The sequence below is a fragment of the Labeo rohita genome, chromosome 8 (genome assembly GCF_022985175.1).
Source record: "Labeo rohita strain BAU-BD-2019 chromosome 8, IGBB_LRoh.1.0, whole genome shotgun sequence".
Lineage (NCBI taxonomy): Eukaryota > Metazoa > Chordata > Actinopteri > Cypriniformes > Cyprinidae > Labeo > Labeo rohita.
Genome location: NC_066876.1, coordinates 13,416,400 through 13,429,937, shown reverse-complemented (window position 1 = coordinate 13,429,937; position 13,538 = coordinate 13,416,400). Strand labels below are relative to the sequence as shown.

Here is a 13,538-nt window from a genome sequence, read left to right as displayed (position 1 = left end):
ATTCCTTTCATATAGCCTACATGAGACTTATAGCTACTCAAACATGAAAAAGAACCACGTTTGAGTAAAAACAAAAAAGACAGAAACAATGGCTAACCAGTATTAATCAATAAACTTTAAAAATATTGCTTTCCAAGCACAGTATATAAGGGTTATTCTATAATTGTGGGTACATCTCATGTCCGAGAAGTAGATTTTTAATATATTTTCATCAATATAAAGCCCCAATGCTTAATTTTCTAGTACACCATTATATTTTTCCCAATCACACTACGATATTTTGAAAAAAACATATCTTTTGTTCAAAAATGATGTTCATATCACATACAACCTTGTTATTCAGCTGTCCGATATTCTAAAGTTGTTTATTCTACTCTGCATTTAAGCATGAAAATTACCTCCAATATAAATTTATTTAATAGTTTTGCCTTAAGTTAGATTAGGTTATCAAAACACTTGGGTGTGCACTTCACAGATAATAAGACAGTTTAACTAAAACTTGTGTTTTGTTTATGAAAATATATTTCTAAACATACCGCTCAGTAGTTCTAGGCTTCCATGTTGAACATAAGCCTAAAACACTAAAATGTCAACTGTGTTACCCAGTAAAGGTAACATGGTGGCCAGTAGCTGTAGCAAACATAGATGGTATTTTATGCCCATATTCCTACAGATCACCTTTATTTATATAGCACTTTATACAATAAATTGTTTCAAAGCAGCTATAAGTTCATGTTTAGGTTTTTGGGAAACAGGAAAACTCTTTTCATCAGTTTAGAAGACTGATATTGCACAAGTTAACCACTAGAGGTCACTGCTACCTATATTTTGACTGTGCCTTACCCATTAACCATTGTCGAACTGGATTTAGGCCTGCTAGTTAGTCAGATACGGCTGCGTTTCCCAAAAGCATCGCAAACCCAAGCAGATTTAAGTATTGTCACTAATGGTCTTTACTGTCTACTTAGATACTGGTCTGTACCTGGAGAAAGCTAATGGTTAGCACTCCATTTCAGTACTTATTTTTTCTAGTGGTCTAGGGGCTGGTTTACAGACAGGGCTTAGACTAAATCAGGATTAGGCAATAGTTAAGTTAGGGCATTAAAGTCATGTTTATAAACATGCCTTAGAAAAAAAAATGACTAGTGTGCTGTTCTCATGAAGAAACAAACTCATCTACATCTTGGATGGCCTGAGGGTGAGTAAATTTTCAGCAAATTTTGATTTTTGGGTAAAGTTTTAAGATAAAACTATTTGTATTTTTCAGTATTTCATGTTCTCTGTTTTCTGTATGTTTTCTGTATGTTTCCTTATCCAGTCAGCCAGGGAATCAGAAAAGGGAATGAGAAAGCTGTTCCAGTGTGCAGTGCTTATGACTTCTACCACAAACCTATCAAACTGATGTGGATGAGAGATGATAAAGAGGTGACAGCTGATGTGATGTCCTGGCTAAGCTGAGACTAATGGAGACTGGTACTACCAGATCCACTCCAACCTGGAATATTTCCCCAAACCAGTAGATCTCCTGTGTGGTGGAGCACACCAGCTCCCATAAACCCATGATCTATGAGGGGTAAGTGATATCAGTTATGATGAAATTATCTATAAGAATAAATTACTATAAAAAAAAAAATTGAAATAGGCAGAATGTCTTTTATTTTAAATCCTTCCCTTGGGTTTGGGATTATACCTGTTCCTAAAATAGCTAGGCCTGCACAGAGCAATGACTTTAGACCCGTTGCATTAACATCTGTGATTATGAAATGTGTTGTGTCTATGTTAAAAGCAGGGTTTGCTAGTAATCTAGATCCCTTACAGGAACTGAAGATGCTATTAACAGCATTATGCACTTTATTTTAAGGCATTAAAGACCCTAAAGCTTATGTTCGGTTACTGTTTAATGATTTTAGCTCTGTTTTTAATACTATTCAACCCTATTTGTTCATTGATAAGGTGAAGCAGCTGAGTGTAAACCCATGTATTATTAAGTGGTATTATTCTTTTTTAACAAATAGAACTTAATGTGTAAAGGTAAATAAATTTCTCTCACATCAAAAGAGCAGTAGTACAGGTGCTCCACAAGGCTGCGTCAGTTCACCTATTCTTTTTACACTTTTTACAAATGAATGCTTAAGCAGGCATGCACAACATGATGTATTTAAATATTCAGATGACACTACGTTTACTCTATGTGCATGGTTGACTGGTATGATAAAAATGAGACACAAAGAAAACGGAAGAGATTGTGACCATCGTCAAGTGGTCATACATGGTCATCAAATTATCCAGTCATAGACCTATAAGTATTTGGGCGTATACATAGATAGTTCACTTACATGGAAAACACACACTGAATGGATTTGCACTCGTCTACAACAGAGATTGTATTTCTTACGTAGGTTACGTCTCTATGGAGTAAACAAGAATCTTATAATGTTGTTTTATAAAGCTGTTTTGGAAAGCATTGTTAGGTACGGCATCACGGTACATTTCTTGTATGTACAGTATGAATTGCTTCCTTCTGGTAGAAGATATGAAGTCCCAACATTAAAGTTAAATCGATATAAGAAATCCTTTGTACCTGTATCAGTGTGTTTATTGAACTTGAGTGGTATTGTATTACCAATTGTTTATTGTATGTTTGCAGCAACAAACTTCCTTTTGAGGACAATAAAGTATATTACTACTACTACTGCTTAAAAAAAACTGACCGCAATAAACTCACTTGAGCTGGGGCTGCAGGGCTGGCTACAAAAAAGCACACAGAGTAGCGTTACATGCTGTGAATAAACATCATCCTTTTCTATCAGTAACGGACTGAGATGTTGGAAATGTATGTGGCTGGTTTAGTTGCTGGCAGTAGGCTTTTACAGACTTCTAGCTTGTTTTTCTACTTCTAGCAGCATTGAAGAGCAGAATGATGCAAAACATTCTCACACATGGATCATATGCCTGAGTTTCCAGGGGTCTCCACAAGGTGGACATTGAGCTACAGACTGTGAGATCTGAGCAGTGAGAGAAAGGGAAACTTTTAAGGATCTTCAGACAGATTCTTGCTTATACAGTAAAATGAATAATGACAGTCAACGACTGAATCACATCACAATGAAAATGAACAGTGTCATATCAGTGACAGATTACAGCTCATTATGGTTTGTTGTGTTAAATTAGTAGTCACTGTTTCATAGCTTTGTTTGTGCCCTACCAATAAAAAGTTTGGAGTCTCAGAGACTTTTAAATATTAAATATCTCTTATGCCCAAGAAGCCTGTGTTTATTTGAATACAAATATAATAAAAACAGTAATACTTTAAAATATTATCACAATTTAAAAAAAACTCTTTTCTATTTGAATATTTTCTAAAATGTAATTTACTCCTGTGATGCAAAGCAGAATTTTCAGCATCATTTCTCCAGCCTTCAGTGTCACATGATCTGCAGAAATCATTTTAATATGCTGACTTGCTGCACGAAATGTTTCTTATTATTATCAATGTTAAAAACAGTTGTGCCGCTTGTTATTTTTTGTGGAAAAAATGATATATTTTCTTCAAGATGAATAGAAAGTTCAAAATAACTGCATTTATTTAAAATACTTTAAACTATTGATAACATTATAAATGTCTTTTCTGTCACTTTTGATTAATTTAAAGCATCTTTGCTGAATAAAAGTAACATAACTTAAAAAAGAAAGAAAGAAAATATTGCTGACCCCAAACTTATGAACAGTGTTGGAATATGATCAGGTTTCTACAGAGTCATGCAAAGTTAATTTAAGAGTAGTACTTTTCTTTATTATGAATTACGATAAAACAGTTGAGAGATGACAATTTATTTGACAATGACTTATTATAATTTAACTTGATAATACTTCCATTTAATGTTTCAATAATAATGTGCCCTATATTTATTTGTTGAAAATCTGCAAATAAATATCCTTAGCTAAAAAGAGGAAGTAATAAAAAACACCCTTAGTACACACTAGTCACCCTTTAATGACTTTAGAGACACATTAGAGAAAACTGAACAAAAACATTTTCTAAAATTGATCATATTTATCCTCTCAAATGCCCTTAGCATTATCAGTCGCATAAGCAATAAAAAATGTTCATATTTGTCAGTGGAGGGCCTTAAAAGCCAAACTTGTGTTTGAACAATAAGACTTTCCAATACAACTGAACTTAATTTTTATCACAACTTGTTTTTGATTAAAACAGATCATTTAGTGAATCCAGAATACTGCATTATACGTTTTTCTTGGTTCTTTGATCAGTACACACGAACAAGAATACTGATGAATAACATTTCCAATAACAGAGAAAAAAATGTGTCATTAATTACTGCTATTCAAGAGCATAGGCTAGACTGGAATCATCAGATTGTTTTGATGTTGAGTTGATAGCGGACAAATCTAGGCTAACTGAGGCTTTAAAAAAAATGTATGACATATGCTTATCATAAGTTTGCCTTTCTCTCCTTCTGTCCATCAAAAGTTTTCTCCCATCGCCCTGGGACTGGTGGCGTTGGCCTTTGATTTTAATACTGAGAGCATAATTTATGTAAGATGTTTGAATAGCTTTTTGAAAGCGGCTAGATTAAAGAGGGTTCCATGTAATGGAACAAAAAAAAAGCATCTGCAGATTTTATTTAAATATATTTCAAACCTCCAATGACTTGGATTGAGTTGACAAAGGCAGAGAGGGAGGAGGAGTTTTGGAAAACACTTTTAATTCATTATGCGTGTGTGTTTTCTGTGCATGTTTGCTTAGCTTCTATAACACTTCCACTCCTTTTGTTACTCCTTTTGAATTAGCATGCGAGGATGGTGACTTTTTGTGTATTATATGTGTTGTATGTTATATTGCACATCATTACAGCCAGCCTGTCTTTGTTTTGTGCGGCAGATCAGTTCAGTTTTTTTTTTTTTTGATTCATTGTTCCATAAGCCAGATTGTTAGCAGTCAATATTTGTCAGCGAGTTGTGCAATTTCTTTGGTATCCTTGTGCTGATGCAACAAGATGTGTTTGCTCTGTGTATATACAGGGGTTTACAACTTAGCTTGAAACACTAAATCTTTCTTCATATTTCTAAGTTTAATATTGGCAATCTGTCTTTTACAATTCAGCTTTGTGTTTGCTAAGTTGTCTTTTGCAATAGTAAAACAATGGTAAACTTGGTAACTTAGACAGCCGGTTATCCTCTGTATAAGGCGGGTCTTCTTACCATCAATAGTCTTGCAGGACACCACGTGGTCTAAAAACGCAGACCCCTGCCCTCTGTGTGTGGATGTAAGAATCTTTATGTACACCTTAGCATACTTATTATGGGAGGAATGTACTTTAAATATATATATATAATAACTGAATGTAATTATTTCAGACATTTAAATGGAAGTGAACATGCACTATAATTTAAAAATGTATTAGTGCAATTAGATGATGTTCCTAATTCATGAATTTCAATAAAAACATTTATTTTGACATTTCACAATGTGAATTGTTAAGAAATGTGTTACTTATTTCGGTAATATATCTGCAAGTACAGTTTCTAAAATACTTTTAAAATTAAAAATTTTGCATGTCAAGTTAAGTGTCATGAGAGAAGTTTGAACATTGTCTGATTTGTTAACTAATCATACTTTTGAGTCAGATGTTGGCAATGATTCATGCACTGTAAAAAAAAAAAAAAAAAAAAAAAACCTTAAAAAAAGTTGTTTCAACTTTACAAAGTGAGTGTTCATGCTGCCTTAAAAATTTAAGTTTACTCAACTCAAATATCCACGTTTTGATGAAGTTGTATCTTAAAACAAAATTTTAAGGCAGCACGACTTTAAGTTGAAACAACTTTTTTCATAAGTTGTTTTTTTTTCACTGTGTATCCAGTTTACAAAACCTGTCTGAATGATTTGTGCATGAATCAGTTCAGTTCTTGAGTTTAACTTACTGACTCAATGATTTGGTCACAGTGGTTTGCATCTTACTAGAGGGGAAGATTAGCAGTGAGTAAAGACTTAAATTTCTAAAACTATCATATAGCTTCAGAAGACTTAAAATATAACAAACTTGGCTATTTTAATAATAATAATGTTCTTTTTAAAGCTGGAAAGCAGAAAGTTTTATTTCTGTCAAATTATTCAGAATTTCTGATTTTGTGTTAGAAGAAAGAAAGTCAGAGAGGTTTGAAAGAGTCATAGTTAAGTTTATGGTCAAACTACGCTGTTAAAAACAATTTGTTGATTCAACTTAAAATAATTTGTTACCCGGCTGCCTTAAAATTGTAAGTTCCTTCAACTCAAGTTTAGTCAACTTGAAATGTTAGGTTGAACTAAGTGACTTACAGTGTTGGGGAGTAACTAGTTACATGTAACGGAATTAATTGTAATTAGTTACAGTTACTGAGAAAAAATGTGTAATTAAATTACAGTTACTTTTGAAAAATGCCAGTGATTACAAAGGGGATTACATCTGAATTTTTTCACACACCCACCCCCACTTACAAATTTAATTGACTTCTTTTAAATTGCATCGACTGCTCTAAAATGAGACACCAATGTTTCAGGAGTTTAAGACACAGAATAGGACACATGCTTATTTGATAACTGTTTTATTTCCTATTTGGGTTTATGCATAAACTTTATTTTTTAAGATTGTTTTTTCCAAGGCATTGTTAGATGCTAGTGTTTTCTGTCATAACTATGCAAACATTTGATTTCAAACCCAGTATCATAGCTATTAAACTATTACTTGTTATGATGTTATTTATGTTATTTATGTTATTTATGTTATGATCTTGTTATGACATATAGCGCAACTGCGCTCACGGTGACCTGAGTTCGATTGCTGTCTCGAGGTCCTTTGCTGATCCCGCTCCCCTCTCTCCTCCCAGCTCTTTCCTGTCATCTCTCTAATGTCCTATCACAATAAAAGGCATAAAAAGGCCAAAAATATAAGTAAAAAAATAAAAACAAAAAAAAGTCTGAATTTGTGGTGGCTGTGCTTTAAATTAAATTATTACACAGCTCAGACTCTTTCGGGGCAAATTAAGTCAATATGCTTGACCATTTTTCTTGGCGGAAGCTTTGTGTTTGGTTAGCTAATAAAATATTAAAGCTTAATTCAATATTATGTGTACAATTTCCTAATTCTGTCATCCTGGTATCATGGACTTGCTCTATTGTTTCACACAAACGCAGTTGCTGCCTTTTTTTTTTACATTGTAACGGATTATAAGATAACTAACAAACTAGTACTACTACTTAATTATTTATGTGGTGAAATGTAATGTAAGAAAACTGGTATGACTGCACTGTATCCCTAAAATGTCTAGTTTGAACTTGCCGTTTGCTAGCAACTGATTTCTTCATGGAAGCTTTACGTTCAATATTTCAACTCAGATCAGTGTTTGTAATAAGTGAGATAATGTACATTCAGCCAGTTGTTATCGCAAAATAAAGATGTATGTTATCCCTTACTTATTATAATCTTAATTCAAGTGATGAAGGATTTTGAAAGTCTGACAGTAATCAGTGTTGAGTGCTACTGTAAGGTTAACTCTGCCTGGTTTAAATGTTTCAAAATGATTAACAGTTGAAAATATTAGAAATTTAGAGAAGTAATCAAAAAGTAATTAAAAGTAATGTTACATTAATAAAGTAAAAGTTACACTACTTATTACATTTTAAATCAAGTAACTTGTAATCTGTAACCTATTACATTTCCAAAGTAACCTTCCCAACACTGGTGACTTAGATATTTGAGTTGATTCACCTTAAAAGCCCAGCTTCTAAGTTTAACAAACCAAATTTTTAGTTTTGTCAACGCAAATATCTAAGTTGTCTCTTAGTACAACATAACATTTCAAGTTGATTAAACTTATTTGAGTTGACTGAACTTAAAATTTTAAGGCAGCAGGGTAACAGCTTATTTTTAATTAAGTTGACTCAACAAATTGTGTTTTTTGCTTTTTACAGTTTATTTCTTTAACTTGAAATGTGCTGTTCTCCAAAATGTCTCTATGATAAGAATATACATAATGGCACATGCAAACAGAATGGAGCAGGTGGAGGGCTAATCTAATATATCTGTGTTTTTTTTTTTTTTCATTAGGTTGAGCTCTTTTGAATCAGCTCATTTGTAGCCCGTTCATTGAGCTGCTATACCTCCAAGTGTGAAGTGTCCAACTGTGGGGACCGAATGAAAGAGACACTATGAAGAGCGAAAGGGGGGGTGACAGAGAGAGAAATGTTGAGAAAGTTGGAACGAGGTGGCGTTCAGAAAGAGCGAGTTGAAGGGAAAGTAAAAGACTGAATGACTGATAAAGGGAGAAAGAGTTACACTGAGCGTTCGCATGTGCCCGTATGTACGAGTATGATGGAGAGAAAGAGCGAGCGCTGAGAGCGGTATGCTATGATGGTATTGTTTTTGTGACAGAGATCAGTGGCTGGCTGAATGTGCTTTATTTGCAGTGGGGCTGCTCTCCCAGGCTAATAAAATGTGAAGCTCCCGCTGCCTGCAGTGGCATGCTGTGCACAGCGGGAGGCTGGGCTTTTTTTGTGTTCCCCTGCCCAAATTATGGAACCGTCAATACCCTCCCTGGATCCCGTCAATAGAACCACGCTTTGTGACTGATGGGAGACCAACTTCAAGGCTATCCTGAAAAAACGGGAGAAAGGGAAAACAAGCGAGAGAGAGGGAGAAGAAAAACTTGACCTGCTTTTTCCCAAATATGGTCTATATGCCTCGGCAGTCTGACATAGAAGGTTGTTTTTAGGATCGTCTGAGCCTTTGTGAAGACTGAGGCGCTCAATAGAGCAACAAACCATCGCTATCATTTCACTTTCTAAACCATGTGGGAGGGAACGCACTGCCATCATCACTGTTGTTGATTTGCCTTGATCTGAATGGTGACATACCCTCAGGGTGAAGTCTGAGACATTAGACGCACTGTTGCTGTGTTAACGTTAGCATGTATTTCTTATGAAACCTGAAAGGGATTTTCCAGTGTGTTCGTAGACTCAGGGTTTTATCGTTTTGATGGAGGGAGGAGGCTATGGGGGATATTTGTTGTGAATGGTAAGGTTAATTAGCCATAATCAGACATGTGATTGAGATAAATATCCACAAATGTATAAGTAGCATGTAAACTTAACAGGTTAGGTGATTCACAATGTCCTTACAGAAATTTGATTAAAAAAATACTTGAGTCATGCAAAATTAACACTTTTGGTGTATGTATATATATATATATGGTATATATAAGCAATATCACACTCGTAGGCCTGAGATATGGCTTTACATCTGCACGGCTGTGATTCGGCTGTAGGCTATACCCAGATAGCATGTGTACATCTGCAAGATGTCTGTTAAAGATCATTTGATCTGGAAAGCATCTGCTGTGTACAAACATCTTATAGATGTCTGTAAGATGTCAGTTTTACATACATTCTAAATCATACATATCTTAAAGACATCTAATAGATGTCAATTTGACATCTGATTGGAAACACCCTAAAAATACACCTTGCAGATGTAAATGCAGATGTCACATAGATGTCTATGAGATGTATGTGTGCTATCAGGGTTGGTAATCACACTGTGCCAATATACAGCCATATCTCACATATATGACTGTGATATTGCATTTATACAACAGTTTGATGATAAAAGTGTGTAAATACATAAAATAACAACAGAGTGTCTTTAAAAACACTCTGTTGTGTGAACTACTTCCTACTTCCTCCACAGATTCAAATCAAATTTTGACAGCTGAACAGCTGAGCCCAAGCCTCCATTACTAATTCCAAAATGTCACTTTAGAACTAGTAAGAGAGTTGCTTCATTGAAAGCTTATTGTATTACTGCTGTAAAAGCTCACTGTTATGTAGAGTAATATGAGAGAGAGAGATGGACTCAGTGTGATTAACATACCTATCTGATACAGCAATTATTCTTCAGATTGGTCTCTCCACAATAAACATTAGTTTGAATGTCTGCTGAGAAAAACGTTATCTTTGTCGTAACGTTAAAATCCTTTCATGTGTTAAGGGTGATTTTGCTGCTCAGTGCATTTGTTCGCTGCATCAAGCTGTTATTGAAACTAAAAATAACTTCCGCTTGTAGCCTTTATAACTTTTCAGTGTAAAAGTCTTTACTGCTGACTCACTTAAAAATTGCCTCTTTTTGCCATCTAATGGCGGAACAATGTAACTAAAATCACCATCATGAACACACATCGTTTCTAAATACTAAACATTATAATTAAATATATTATTTATATAAAATATTATTTATTGAATAATAATATTTAATAAACAACAAAACAACAATTAATAAAGTTGCTAGGCAATTCAGTCAAAAGTACAAAGGCAGCGTTCTGATATACAGAATTGAATTTAGATGAACATGAGATTTTGCCAAAACTAATAATAGATTAAGAGACCAAAGACTGCCCGTTAGATTTACCCAAAATGATTTACATCTCGTGTTTAACCACTACAGAGACATCAGAGCCAGCTGGAGCTCACGTGTCCGAAAACGTCGAAGCAAATTTTGAAATAGATGTTATCTTTATTAACAAGTACATTCTCGCCAGAAAACCTCTTAAAACTAAATTCCATGACACAAAAACAGTAATATTTATAAAATGATACTGGATTTGGGCATCCGCCATGACACTTGCTATAAGAAGTATACCGCAAGCAGAGTGCTAGAATTACAAACTGTGAAACGGCTGTTGGAGTTCTGATATCACTCTAATATCGCACTTGTATCAGCCAATCAAATTCCAAGAACAGAAAAAAATCGCTATGCAAAATCGCGTTTATAATCGAATGCGATTCATCTGCAATTATGAACGCAATATTGCGTAGCTTGCCAGTGATCTACGGCTCTGTGCATCAAATGCTTCTCCAGCTGAATGCACGTGATGGAGATTTACTACTAATCAGAGAACTGGCTTTACTGATGTGATGCGTATGACAGTCGCATGCGATTTATTGTGCAGCCCTATTACAAAACATAACATTCAAAAGTGTATAAATCACACTGCATTGAGTTTCAACAGACCCCCTTAAGTATGCCGTGAGTTTGGTGGGGGGTAATTGAGAATGAATGGGGGAAAGTCTTGTGGCATTAATGGGAAGACTCATTTAAAAAAAGCAAGTAAACAATTCGCACACTTAGATATAGCCATTCTTTTACGTCTGTTAAGTGAGTTTTTAGCTTTATGAAACTTAAAGTAAATATCTGTCTGTGACCAGTTTTTACCAAGCTTTGATCTGAAAAATAAAAAAATAGTTAAAACTTGACTATTAAAAAGTACAGCTGAACATAAATTCACAAGCAAAATATATTGTTTAAATTGTTACTGCCATGAGTTATTATTTTGGAATAAACGTAAAATGTTTAAAAACACTACATTGATGAGATTCATACTTGGCTTTAATAAATGGAATTTTGATTATGTTGTGCTGAACGAGTGCCTTAATTCAAAATGCCGAACTATATGGTATTGTCTACTATATATTATCTCTGTTTATAAATGTATGCAAGTTTGTATTCTTTGTATTGAGTCAAAGGGTCAATCTTTGATGTTTTGATTGTCCCTAGGTCAAATTTTCCATATGTAAATTTGTATAGAGGTCCGAGTTCACCAAAGTTGAACGTTTGTACTTTCCCAATCTCTCACATTCACTATAATTAGGAATCCTGTGAGCTTATAGACATAGCTTATAGATATTACAGTAGAAGTCACTCAAATAGCGAGTTTAACCCTTTGGTGACAGTTCAGAGGAAAAATCTGTCTGTTCTTCTGGATCCCTCACCCCAAAGAATTCTGTAGAGCGGCAGAAACATCACAGTGAATTATTAAACATCAAGTACAGAAAAAAAACAAGTAAATTCGTCTGTCCTCCCTCTCTATAACCAAAAAAAGACGAAAAAGTGAAACTTTTTCTTTTTCTTTTTCCCTTCAGTTTGGAGTTGGAACTTCAAGTCATTTTTGTGGCTGTTCAAACGGTCGGGAACACGGAGCGTTTGCTGGATTCCTGTGTGCGCATTCAAAAGCCGCCTCCCTCAGAAGTGCCACCTAGCAGCGTGCTAGCGCGGGAACCTCGTGCAGCGCGAGGATTCAGATATGCTAATTGATCAGCGGGGTAGCTCTGAGCATCGCTGCAACCTGCTTTAAATAGACAGCTGCTTCCCTCTGTATTCCCCCAACCTCCTTTCATTCTTCTCTCCTTTTCTCCTTCGTCCTCCCCTCTTCAGAAATCTCCTCCTCCTCCTCCTCTCTCACACTCGCCCATCTCCTTACATTCTCTCGCTTTCACTTTAGCATCGGAGCAAACAGCAGTAAATTAGCAAGAAGTGGTGATGAATTGACTTTTGGGCAAAGCGAATAGGAAGGGAACTAAGGGAGAAGGACAATAAAAATGCAGAGGCTGTTTGTCTGAGAGTGAGAAAGGGCCTCCGCCGGCTCTTTATGGCAGCTACGGCCGCATTAGCACTAAGTCCCGCGCGCTTCTTTTTTTCCCCTTGTCCGGGGCTCATGCTGAGCAGGAACCTGAGCTGATTGGGTTTCATTCACAGGTCTCTGAGTCGGCAGTAAATTCGGCCGGGGGGTTCCCTGAGGGGCCCCCTCGACACCTCATCTCCAGCTGGCTGAGCGTGATTGTTGAGGAGCTGAGGAGTCACGTTGGGGTCATTCACTATGGTACTACTAAGCTAACTCGCCTCGCTCCTTTCTCTGTCTCTTTCTTCCTCTTCTCTTTCCTTGCTCCCCTCCCGCAGGTTGCTAGGGCCTGGTATTTGCTCTCCGTGGCCGGGCTGTAATGACAGCCGCGGTGTCCCTGCTGGCTCTCGGCTAGCGTTTCTCTTTGTGCTGCTTGTGGTTATTGGGAGTGAGAGGGCAAGAAAGGGTGATGGCTTACAAACACACACATAATTGCACATTCACACACACTCCGCATTCACAGCTTTTGGACCAGTTATATAGGAAGAAAAACGTGCACAATGGTATCACCTTAGTTAGGCTATTAAACTTTGTTTGCATGCTCCAGCCATTCAACTGTCTTTTTATTATGTTATACTATTTATTATATTTTATTAAAAAAACATTTATTTTAATTACAATTTTAGTCACGTATAATGAATAATAAATAAGATATTATATACTAATAGAATAGAATAGATGACTATATATAATATATATTATATTATATGTGACCCAGGACCACAAAACCAGTCATAAGGGTAATTTTTTTTTTCATTATCTGAAAGCTGAATAAATAGCTTTCCATTGATGTATGGTTTGTTAAGATATGACAATATTTGGCCGTGATGCAACTATTTGAAAATCTGGAATCTGAGGGTGTAAAAAAATCAAAATACTGAGAAAATCCAAATGAAGTTCTTAGCAATGCATACTGCAGCTCAAAAATTAGGTTTTGGTATATTTACGGTAGGAAATTTACGAAATATCTTCATGTAACATGATCTAAAATCCTAATGATTTTTGGCATAAAAGAAAAAAACAATAATGTG

At 35.4% G+C, this 13,538-nt stretch overlaps 1 pseudogene; it reads left to right on the top strand.

Annotated features, from left to right (window-relative positions):
- The first annotated feature begins 963 nt into the window (after positions 1–963).
- Positions 964–13,538, top strand: part of LOC127170214 (HLA class II histocompatibility antigen, DQ beta 2 chain-like) — a 28,954-nt pseudogene continuing 16,379 nt past the window's right edge.